The 12,010-nt window shown below is 52.2% G+C and overlaps 1 protein-coding gene across 5 annotated transcripts in view; it reads right to left on the minus strand.

Annotated features, from left to right (window-relative positions):
- Positions 1–8,151, minus strand: part of FARP1 (FERM, ARH/RhoGEF and pleckstrin domain protein 1) — a 323,139-nt gene extending 314,988 nt beyond the window's left edge. For all 5 annotated transcript variants that reach the window (XM_069758006.1, XM_069758005.1, XM_069758004.1 and 2 more), the window contains exon 1: positions 7,742–8,151. The gene's annotated coding sequence lies outside the window, so the exon portion shown is untranslated. The remainder of the gene's footprint in view (positions 1–7,741) is intronic.
- Between the last annotated feature and the right edge of the window lie 3,859 nt (positions 8,152–12,010).

Below are 12,010 nucleotides of genomic sequence, written 5' to 3' on the forward strand. Positions count from 1 at the left end.
CAATGTTTACCCTGGTCACCATCCTAAAAGTAAAAAAAACAAACACTACATACTTACCTTCCGCTGTCTGTCCCCGGCGCTCTGCTTCTCTGTACTGGCTGTGAGCACAGCGGCCGGAAAGCAGAGCCGTGACGTCACCGCTCTGCTTTCCGGCCGCTGTGCTCAGTGAGTGCAGGAAAGCACAGCGCCGAGGACAGACAGCCGAAGGTAAGTATGAAGCGTTTGTTTTTTTTACTTTTAGGATGGTATCCAGGGTAAACATTGGGTTACTAAGCGCGGCCCTGCGCTTAGTAACCCAATGTTTACCCTGGTTACCAGCGAAGACATCGCTGAATCGGTGTCACACACGCCGATTCAGCGATGTCAGCGGGAGAGCCAGCGACCAAAGAAAGTTCTGGCCTTCTAGCCCCGACCGACGACATCACAGCAGGATCCTGATCGATGATGCGTGTCACACTGAACGATATCGCTAGCCAGGACGCTGCAACTTCATGGATCGCTAGCGATATCGTTTAGTGTGAAGGTACCTTTACCAATAGACTTGCATTGGAGTTTGATCAAGTTGGTCTGCAAAAATACATGGACATGTGAAGAACTCTCACTCCCGTTTGTTGTATGTGTGCTGGTGAACTTTCCCAAGGACAACAAACTTTTAGCAAACAAAGATCCCTTTTTTCATAGAGTCAGAGGACAGTCCATTTTTTTCAAGGAGCAGTTGCCGAGAGGAAACTTGGGAAACCCACATCATGTTTTTTTTGTTTCATATAGAATAAATGAAACGGGATGGTAAAAATGGACGAACTGAGCAAAAATCGAATACACAGAATGTATTGACCAATATTAAATATATAATAGGTTCAGAAAAAGCTTTAAAGGTAATCTGTCACCCCAAAAATGGCCTATAAACTAAAGGTACCGTCACACTGGACGATATCGCTAGCGATCCGTGACGTTGCAGCGTCCTGGCTAGCGATATCGTTCAGTTTGACAAGCAGCAGCGATCAGGATCCTGCTGTGATGTCGTTGGTTGCTGCAGAAAGTCCAGAACTTTATTTCGTCGCTGGACTCCCCGCAGACATCGCTGAATCGGCCTGTGTGACGCCGATTCAGCGATGTCTTCACTGGTAACCAGGGTAAACATCGGGTTACTAAGCGCAGGGCCGCGCTTAGTAACCCGATGTTTACCCTGGTTACCATCGTAAAAGTAAAAAAAACAAACACTACATACTTACCTTCCGCTGTCTGTCCCCGACGCTCTGCTTCCTGCACTGACTGTGAGCGCTGGTCAGCCGGAAAGCACAGCGGTGACGGCACCGCTCTGCTTTCCGGCCGCTGTGCTCACAGTCAGTGCAGGAAGCAGAGCGCCGGGGACAGACAGCTGAAGGTAAATATGTAGTGTTTGTTTTTTTTACTTTTACGATGGTAACCAGGGTAAACATCGGGTTACTAAGCGCGGCCCTGCGCTTAGTAACCCGATGTTTACCCTGGTTACCGGCATCGTTGGTCGCTGGAGAGCTGTCTGTGTGACAGCTCTCCAGTGACCAAACAGCGACGCTGCAGCGATCGACATCGTTGTCGGTATCGCTGCAGCGTCGCTTAGTGTGACGGTACCTTAAGGCCACTGGCATCAGGGGCTTATCTACAGCATTCTGTAATGCTATAGATAAGCCCCGATGTAACCTGAAAGATAAGAAAAACAAGTTATATTATACTCACCTTTCCCGGCGCCTGAGCACTGTAGTACTTTGCTCTGCCCTCAACAGGGCAGACAAAGTACACCTGCGCAGGAGCCGCGACAGGAAGAAAAGAAAAGGACGACATCGTATGAAGATGGGAGGCGCTGGACCCGGACTGCGACGCCCATCGGACCGGACCGCAGCGGGACCGCCCCTGGGTGAGTATAATATAACCTGTTTTTCTTATCTTTCAGGATACATTTGGGGCTTATCTACAGCATTACAGAATGCTATAGATAAGTCCCTGATGCCAGTGGGTGGCCTTAGTTTATAGGCCATTTTTGGGGTGACAGATTCCCTTTAAAAGGCTATTCCCACATAAAGTGACATATCAGATATGAAAATGACATAATGCAATGAAGATGACTTGAGCAGCGCTGAGAAGAGATGGTTGCTCGTAAGTATATTACTAGAGACAAAGAATGTATATACCGTAAGTAATACCACTCCAGCAGTAAAATTGAGAAAAAAAAGCAAAAATGGTGCTTAAGGCATGTACTTTTTTTGCTGCAGAATATAGGAGTATATGTGCAGCAACCATGAGGTGAGTAAGGATGAGTTCACATGGCTGCTGAGTTAATCATACCAGTTAAGTCCGTAAAATGCATAAGTGACTAGCCCCATGTACCTGGTCTGTAAGTCAGACAAGACTAACACATGCTGAGATTTTATTCCCACAGACCACTGGTCCATGTAGAGAATCATTGTACCCATTCACTAACATTGGTCAGTGTGCTGCCTGTGTGAGGTTCATTTTTTTTATATGGACAAAAAAATGTGTTCTTGTGAATGTATCCTTAGGCCTTATTCAGACGTCCATTTTTCACCTTCCGTGTTCTATCCATTTTTTCCCCATAGATACCATTAGAGTCTATGAAAACCTATATAAAACTTCAATTGCGATCAAACAATAATAATCCAAAAAGAATGATTACATATTACTTTATTAGTCAAAAACAAAACTTTATTTACTTATTATATACAAAAAAACTCAAATAATCAAAAGAAAGCTAAAAAACATACCCCATTAGAGGGACAGTGTGATCAACACTTTGCCAAGCACAAAATACAATCGGTATGATAAATGATTATAAAGTAGTAAATTATATGGAAAGTAACCAGTATAGGTCGAAGCAAAAGGATTAATCTATGCTCAATAAATAAATATAAAACATCAACATTACATTAAAAAGTCCAAACTAAATATAGAAATAGAAAATCCACGCAAGCCTTGAACCTTCAAAAAAATTAGAGCCGATGGCATGAAATTTCTGCAGCATGGAAAAACACCCTAAGGGTATGTGTCCACGTGCAGTAAACGCTGCGTGTTTGACGCTGCATAGAGACGCAGCGTCAAACACGCAGCGTCCAGATGTTACAGCATAGTGGAGGGAATTTAATGAAATCCCGTCTCCACTATGTGTGGTAACACGCACGCGGCGGCCCTGCAACTCCGGACATGCTGCGCGCATGTCCGTATATCTTGCGGCGACGCAAGATATAGCACAGGACCCTATGCGATGGGTGCGATGATCCCGGATGTGTGCTATGAACACATCCGGCATCATCGCGTCCCAGAAGGGGGCGGGGCTTAGCGCAGAGCGGCAAAGCCGCTCCGACGATACCGCCGGCTATCCTGAAGGTGGACACATACCCTAAGGCTACGTTCACACGCTGTGTTTTTGCTGCACTTTTTTTAGCAGGAAAAACCTGCTCACGTGGCAAAGAGGCTGCTTACAAAAAGGATTTTGTTGTCTCATGTGCATGCTGATAACGTTTACTAGCTCCTCAAAAAAGCAGAATTTAACTTCCTTAGGTTTTTGCACCAAAAGCACTGCAAAAGCTGATACCTTCCTCTCTGAAGAGACAATTTGAATATTTCCCAGAGGAGAACTGCGGCTTAAAAGTCTCCTCACCTCAGCATGCTTAACATGTCACTCTCCACAAGGAGAAACGTTACCCCTTTGATCCCGATTAGATGCCTCTCACCCAGCCAAACCACATATCACACTTTGCACTGATGACGGGCAATACCCCAAAACACCGTGTCTGCTAAATGAGATTTGGGTTTTGCCTTTTATCCTAAGTCATGTATGTGACAAGGCTCCTTGGAGAGTCGATACTGACTTTTAGAATTGCTACTTCTCATAGATGGCACTAGAGTTCTAGTCCTCTTCCTCTCTGAAGAGACAATGTGTAAACAAAGCTCAAGTGTAATCTGCACCCATAAAAAAACCCCAAACAAGAAAAAAAACAGCAAAAAACTGGTGTTTTGAGAGTATTTTTAATGCTAAATGAACAGGTTTTGTCTGCATAAAAAACACTGCATGAGAACATAGCCTAACAGTTTCCTCAGTGTTTATTAGAGGATCCTATACTTTAGTACAATGAGCCTGCCCTTCAGTAATAACATTGGGGACACCGGTTAAGCTGCATAAGAGCTTATCCAGGCGCTCTAATATATGCAGACGCTTATGTGATGGAATGAACAAGTCATGAAGACATGCTCCTGTAGGGCTCTCCCCTCGAGCCCTCGGTGTAGATCACAAAGGTGAAATCTATACACATTACCGCTATTGTGGATTCAGTTGGCCCCTTTACATTTTCTACAATAAAAAGAGGCTTAAAATAACTTATAATGGAATATTCTGAAAAGAGTTTCTAAAAATACAATATTCTTAGGTTTTGGTGGCTGAAAGTTACAAACCTGAAATCAGGAATCTGAATAAACACTGATTTTCTCTGCTCTATTTAGGTATTGTTCACACATGAAATGTAAATATTTCTTGCAGCAAGCAGATACAAGCATGTCCAGTCTAGGCAATGGCCAGGAAACAGCCCAGGCTCCAGAATTACACAAGTGAGATGTATTCATCTCACACAGGACTGACTAGACAGGATACAAGTGAGAAGTATAAGGGTATGTACACACGTTGTGGTTTTTGCTGCAGATCCGCAGCGGATTTGACGCTGCGGATCCGCAGCAGTTTTCCATGCGGTGTACAGTACAATGTTAACCTATGGAAAACAAAAACCGCAGTGCACATGCTGCGGAAAATTCCGCGCGGAAACGCTGCGGAAAAAAAGAAGTAGCATGTCACTTCTTTCTGCGGATTCCAATCTGCACCAAAAGGAAAGTACAGTTGAAAACCCGCAGAGGAATCCGCAGAAGAAACCGCGTGAAAATCCGCAGTGAAAACCGCAGTGGTTTTGCACTGCGGATTTTCCAAATCCGCTGTGGAAAAATCCGCAGCAAAATCCACAACGTGTGCACATACCCTAAGGCTGCCATCACACTAGCAGTATTTGGTCAGTATTTTACATCAATATTTGTAGCCAAAACCAGGAGTGGAACAAATAGAGGAAAAGTATAATAGAAACATATGCACCACTTCTGCATTTATCACCCACTCCTGGTTTTGGCTTACAAATACTGATGTAAAATACTGACCAAATACTGCTAGTGTGACTGCACCTAAGGGTATGTGCACACGTTGCGGATTTTGCTGCGGATCCGATTCGTTTCCGCAGCTGCGGATCCGCAGCAGTTTCCCATGAGTTTACAGTACAATGTAAACCTATGGGAAACCAAAAACGCTGTGCCCATGCTGTAGAAAAAAAACGCACAGAAACGCAGCGTTTTATTTTCCGCAGCATGTCAATTCTTTGTGTGGAATCTGCAGCGTTTTTACACCTGCTCCATTAGAAAACTGCGGATGTAAAACCGCAGCGGATCCGCAATAGAAAACGCGATAAATCCGCAGTAAAAACCACAGCGGTTTTGCAATGCGGATTTATCAAATCCGCAGTGGACCATTCTACGTGTGTACATACCCTAAGTGTAATATAATCTTTCTATTCACTGACAGCAAAAAGAGATAATAAAATGATAAGTCAATGAAAAATAAAGAATGTTGCAGAACTTTCCATCATACAAAGAAGCAGCCTGAGTGTGTATGATCACCTATGTGTGACCTCAGTAATTTAGCGCAAGCGTCACCTGCACACAACACATTGTACAGGTATAATATCCATCAGTGGGTTTTACCAAGTCATGGAAATGGTGCGGTTAGTAGGACTGCACCTCCCCCTTCACATCACCTAACAGGGCATATGGAAGTAATAATGTGTTGTGGGAGGGATCCCCTATAAAAATCCCTTCATCCAGAGTGGCGAACCTCAATGCTACCCACTGTCCTGGCATCTGATCATGGACAGACTCACTGGTAAAGCCAATTCTGCATCTTATCAGTCTGATATTCTCTCATGAATTTGTAAATGTCAATTTGGGAATCTTGGGGGCGCTTTTACCCTTAAAAATAGTTAATTTATGATAAATATCCGACCGATAGGGATTAAGCAGCTGGGACCTTCAATAATGCAAAGAATGGGAGTCCAGTGTTCTGAATTTGTGGAGGGCAGTTAGCCATAGCCTGCGAAGACTTGCCAGGGACCGGTTGTGATTAGTGATGAGCAAGCATGATCGGGTGCTGACCAAGTGACTTTGGCGTGCTCGGATAATCTGTTCGAGTCCCCATGGCTGCATGTCTCCTGGCTGTCCGACAGCCGCAACATACAGGAATTACCTAACAGGTGATGTCTACAGCATCAGCGAGACATATAGGTGCGGGGACTCGAGCATTACTAGTTGTGATCTCAATGCTTGGCCCCACAACAGGAGATTGTGGCATTTCAATCAATAAGCCATAAATGTACTGTGTGAGAAACCACTATATCCCTTATGCACACAGACTTGGATATACACTGCAGATCGACGTTTGGGGACACGTGCAGAACACACTACGGCCCCGATTTCTCTTTGCCGTTTCCCCAGCTTTCTGGAGTAACTTGAGCCTTAGTCTTTATATGATTTGTGCCATGATTTATAGTCTTTTTTTCTTTTATGACTTTTTAATTTGTCCTCGACAACTCCAGATGTGTTAGACAGAGTCAAGAAAGACGACTTCTGCATCTGTGGCGTATCTCGCCCCTGTCCTTACCTTAGTAAGGTTTTTGGTGGATTTTTTTTTTTATTTTGTCGCAGTTGAAGACTAACATACAATATATTTATTTTTGAAGGGTTGTGTGACATTTTGCGCTATACAGTTGCAAAAAAAAACACTTAAAGACAAGAATAAATGGCATTTTACTCTGTGCCAAATTCACTAACCATGTCTTGATGAATTTAGTGCAAAAAAGCATCAGTGACTACTACAAAACAAAAGAAGAAAAGTGACTGGGAGCAAAAAAAATGCCAATGATGAATCTGGCCCTAAATGCAGAAGCCATAAACCCTCCTTTATGTCAGTGTTCCTCACATTCACACCTTCCTCCAGGGCCCAGTGATGGAAATAATCAGATTACAAAGACTCTGGGTTTTCGCAGTAGAAGGGCAGAAATCCCAGCAGTCCCTGTATAAGCCCAGTGATCCCAGCCCTATATCGGCTATCGTTAGTCATCACACGTCACATTGGTGGGTCTATACCCCAGAGGATTCTGTAGGGACACGGATGGGGGTCCAGTATGTGCGGAAGCAGAACCATTGTGTAGTCCCTGCATGAATGGCATTGTTATTAGTATAGTGCAAGACGAGGGCATGAGATTAGGGGATTTCCACTATGTAGATCCCTGAGATCCTGGAGTGCATGTTCAAGTAGGGTCTCGGTCCAGGTTGGGGGGGCTCAGGAACAGGTAGGGAGGCTCGGGAACAGGTTAGAGGGGGGGCTCGGGAACAGGTAGGGAGGCTCGGGAACAGGTTAGAGGGGGGGCTCGGGAACAGGTTAGAGGGGGGGCTCGGGAACAGGTTAGAGGGGGGGCTCGGGAACAGGTAGGGCGGCTCGGGTCCAGGTTAGAGGGGGGGCTCAGGACCAGGCAGGGGCTCAGGTGAACCCCCTGCTGTGCCTCTGACATCTTTGTTCCCCTCCCTTGTATTGAGAGCTCTGCCCCAGTCCTCTCTCCAGTGTGCCCCTGCCGGCAGTGTGGAGCCCTTTGTGCTGCAGCCTTACCTCTGAGTGCAGGAGTCCTGCGTACCGTATACGGGCAGCCCTGTGTGCTCTGGGCTCGGCCGCTTCTTTGCTCTCAGTAATCCACTATTTCCGGCGGGATAGTGACCATTACAAGGCAGGAACATACAGGGATGGGGACTGCTTCAGGGTCGCCATTGTAGGAACAGCTTTGCGAACAGGATTTCCACAGCCTGCTGTCCCTGGAGGAGGGGAGTAGACGAGCAGTGCTGCCTCCTTCTGACCAGGGAGCGGGAAGATGAGCTGAGCACCAGCAGCAGCTTTCCCCCTCCTCCTGTCCTCTCACATCCACACCGTCACCGAGCCAGCCGTCTCCCCCTCCCCTGCATGCCCCTGGGAGGAGAGAGCGACGTGTGGCTGGAGGACGGGGAGCAGGCCTCAGTACGGGGCACAGCGCCCTCTGGTGGCGGGCTCTGCTGGCGCCCTCGGCTCGCTGGCTATGACCGGACTGCTGGTGTGTGAGCCGGCAGGCTCCTCAGCAGACCGCGCGGCTCCTCCGCAGACGGCAGGCTCCTCAGCAGACGGCAGGCTCCTCAGCAGACGGCAGGCTCCTCAGCAGAACGCGCCGCTCCTCAGCAGACGGCAGGCTCCTCAGCAGACGGCAGGCTCCTCAGCAGAACGCGCCGCTCCTCAGCAGACGGCAGGCTCCTCAGCAGACCGCGCGGCTCCTCCGCAGACGGCAGGCTCCTCAGCAGACCGCGCGGCTCCTCAGCAGACGGCAGGCTCCTCAGCAGACCGCGCGGCTCCTCAGCAGACGGCAGGCTCCTCAGCAGAACGCGCCGCTCCTCAGCAGACGGCAGGCTCCTCAGCAGACCGCGCGGCTCCTCAGCAGACGGCAGGCTCCTCAGCAGACCGCGCGGCTCCTCAGCAGACGGCAGGCTCCTCAGCAGAACGCGCCGCTCCTCAGCAGACGGCAGGCTCCTCAGCAGACCGCGCGGCTCCTCCGCAGACGGCAGGCTCCTCAGCAGACGGCAGGCTCCTCAGCAGACGGCAGGCTCCTCAGCAGAACGCGCCGCTCCTCAGCAGACGGCAGGCTCCTCAGCAGACGGCAGGCTCCTCAGCAGAACGCGCCGCTCCTCAGCAGACGGCAGGCTCCTCAGCAGACCGCGCGGCTCCTCCGCAGACGGCAGGCTCCTCAGCAGACCGCGCGGCTCCTCAGCAGACGGCAGGCTCCTCAGCAGACCGCGCGGCTCCTCAGCAGACGGCAGGCTCCTCAGCAGAACGCGCCGCTCCTCAGCAGACGGCAGGCTCCTCAGCAGACCGCGCGGCTCCTCAGCAGACGGCAGGCTCCTCAGCAGACCGCGCGGCTCCTCAGCAGACGGCAGGCTCCTCAGCAGAACGCGCCGCTCCTCAGCAGACGGCAGGCTCCTCAGCAGACCGCGCGGCTCCTCCGCAGACGGCAGGCTCCTCAGCAGACGGCAGGCTCCTCAGCAGACGGCAGGCTCCTCAGCAGAACGCGCCGCTCCTCAGCAGACGGCAGGCTCCTCAGCAGACGGCAGGCTCCTCAGCAGAACGCGCCGCTCCTCAGCAGACGGCAGGCTCCTCAGCAGACCGCGCGGCTCCTCCGCAGACGGCAGGCTCCTCAGCAGACCGCGCGGCTCCTCAGCAGACGGCAGGCTCCTCAGCAGACCGCGCGGCTCCTCAGCAGACGGCAGGCTCCTCAGCAGAACGCGCCGCTCCTCAGCAGACGGCAGGCTCCTCAGCAGACCGCGCGGCTCCTCAGCAGACGGCAGGCTCCTCAGCAGACCGCGCGGCTCCTCAGCAGACGGCAGGCTCCTCAGCAGAACGCGCCGCTCCTCAGCAGACGGCAGGCTCCTCAGCAGACCGCGCGGCTCCTCCGCAGACGGCAGGCTCCTCCGCAGACGGCAGGCTCCTCAGCAGACCGCGCGGCTCCTCAGCAGACGGCAGGCTCCTCAGCAGACCGCGCGGCTCCTCAGCAGGCGGCAGGCTCCTCAGCAGAACGCGCCGCTCCTCAGCAGACGGCAGGCTCCTCAGCAGACCGCGCGGCTCCTCCGCAGACGGCAGGCTCCTCCGCAGACGGCAGGCTCCTCAGCAGACCGCGCGGCTCCTCAGCAGACGGCAGGCTCCTCAGCAGACCGCGCGGCTCCTCTGCAGACGGCAGGCTCCTCAGCCGACCGCGCGGCTCCTCCGCAGACGGCAGGCTCCTCAGCAGACGGCAGGCTCCTCCGCAGACCATGCGGCTCCTGCACTGTTCACACTGCTTTTTTTTTTCTGGGGGTTTAAGAACTTACGTTTTTCCAATAGAACACATTTCAGGCAACTCTCCTTTTCGCTGGAGTTTTGTAAACCTGAGGGGTCTTGTTTTATGTCGTTTCTCCATTTATTTATTTTTTACACATTTTCTGACCTTTCTCCTTAGTATTTTTCTAAGATCTATTAAGTAATGAAGGAAACGCTAACAGGTTTTACCTACCCATAAAATTAGACTTTTTAGAGAGGGATTCAGATCTACCCAGGAATTCTGACTTCAGTCTTAAGGTAACGTCACATTAAGGAGAGGAGCGACGTGTGGCTGGAGGACGGGGAGCAGGCCTCAGTACGGGGCACAGCGCCCTCTGGTGGCGGGCTCTGCTGGCGCCCTCGGCTCGCTGGCTATGACCGGACTGCTGGTGTGTGAGCCGACAGGCTCCTCAGCAGAACGCGCCGCTCCTCAGCAGACGGCAGGCTCCTCAGCAGACCGCGCGGCTCCTCAGCAGACGGCAGGCTCCTCAGCAGACGGCAGGCTCCTCAGCAGAACGCGCCGCTCCTCAGCAGACGGCAGGCTCCTCAGCAGAACGCGCCGCTCCTCAGCAGATGGCAGGCTCCTCAGCAGACCGCGCGGCTCCTCCGCAGACGGCCGGCTCCTCCGCAGACGGCAGGCTCCTCAGCAGAACGCGCCGCTCCTCAGCAGACGGCAGGCTCCTCAGCAGAACGCGCTGCTCCTCAGCAGACGGCAGGCTCCTCAGCCGACCGCGCGGCTCCTCCGCAGACGGCCGGCTCCTCGGCAGACGGCAGGCTCCTCGGCAGACGGCAGGCTCCTCCGCAGACCGTGCGGCTCCTCAGCAGACGGCAGGCTCCTCAGCAGAACGCGCCGCTCCTCAGCAGACGGCAGGCTCCTCAGCAGACCGTGCGGCTCCTCCGCAGACGGCAGGCTCCTCAGCAGACCGTGCGGCTCCTCCGCAGACGGCAGGCTCCTCAGCAGACGGCAGGCTCCTCCGCAGACCATGCGGCTCCTGCACTGTTCACACTGCTTTTTTTTTTCTGGGGGTTTAAGAACTTACGTTTTTCCAATAGAACACATTTCAGGCAACTCTCCTTTTCGCTGGAGTTTTGTAAACCTGAGGGGTCTTGTTTTATGTCGTTTCTCCATTTATTTATTTTTTACACATTTTCTGACCTTTCTCCTTAGTATTTTTCTAAGATCTATTAAGTAATGAAGGAAACGCTAACAGGTTTTACCTACCCATAAAATTAGACTTTTTAGAGAGGGATTCAGATCTACCCAGGAATTCTGACTTCAGTCTTAAGGTAACGTCACATTAAGGAGAGGAGCGACGTGTGGCTGGAGGACGGGGAGCAGGCCTCAGTACGGGGCACAGCGCCCTCTGGTGGCGGGCTCTGCTGGCGCCCTCGGCTCGCTGGCTATGACCGGACTGCTGGTGTGTGAGCCGGCAGGCTCCTCAGCAGAACGCGCCGCTCCTCAGCAGACGGCAGGCTCCTCAGCAGACCGCGCGGCTCCTCCGCAGACGGCAGGCTCCTCAGCAGACGGCAGGCTCCTCAGCAGAACGCGCCGCTCCTCAGCAGACGGCAGGCTCCTCAGCAGACCGCGCGGCTCCTCAGCAGACGGCAGGCTTCTCAGCAGAACGCGCCGCTCCTCAGCAGACGGCAGGCTCCTCCGCAGGCCGCGCGGCTCCTCCGCAGACGGCAGGCTCCTCAGCAGACCGCGTGGCTCCTCCGCAGACGGCAGGCTCCTCCGCAGATGGCAGGCTCCTCAGCAGACGGCAGGCTCCTCGGCAGACGGCAGGCTCCTCCGCAGACCGTGCGGCTCCTCAGCAGACGGCAGGCTCCTCAGCAGACCGCGCGGCTCCTCCGCAGACGGCAGGCTCCTCAGCAGACCGCGCGGCTCCTCAGCAGACGGCAGGCTCCTCAGCAGAACGCGCCGCTCCTCAGCAGACGGCAGGCTCCTCAGCAGACCGTGCGGCTCCTCCGCAGACGGCAGGCTCCTCAGCAGACGGCAGGCTCCTCCGCAGA

This window comes from Ranitomeya imitator, chromosome 3 (assembly GCF_032444005.1).
Source record: "Ranitomeya imitator isolate aRanImi1 chromosome 3, aRanImi1.pri, whole genome shotgun sequence".
NCBI classification, from domain to species: domain Eukaryota; kingdom Metazoa; phylum Chordata; class Amphibia; order Anura; family Dendrobatidae; genus Ranitomeya; species Ranitomeya imitator.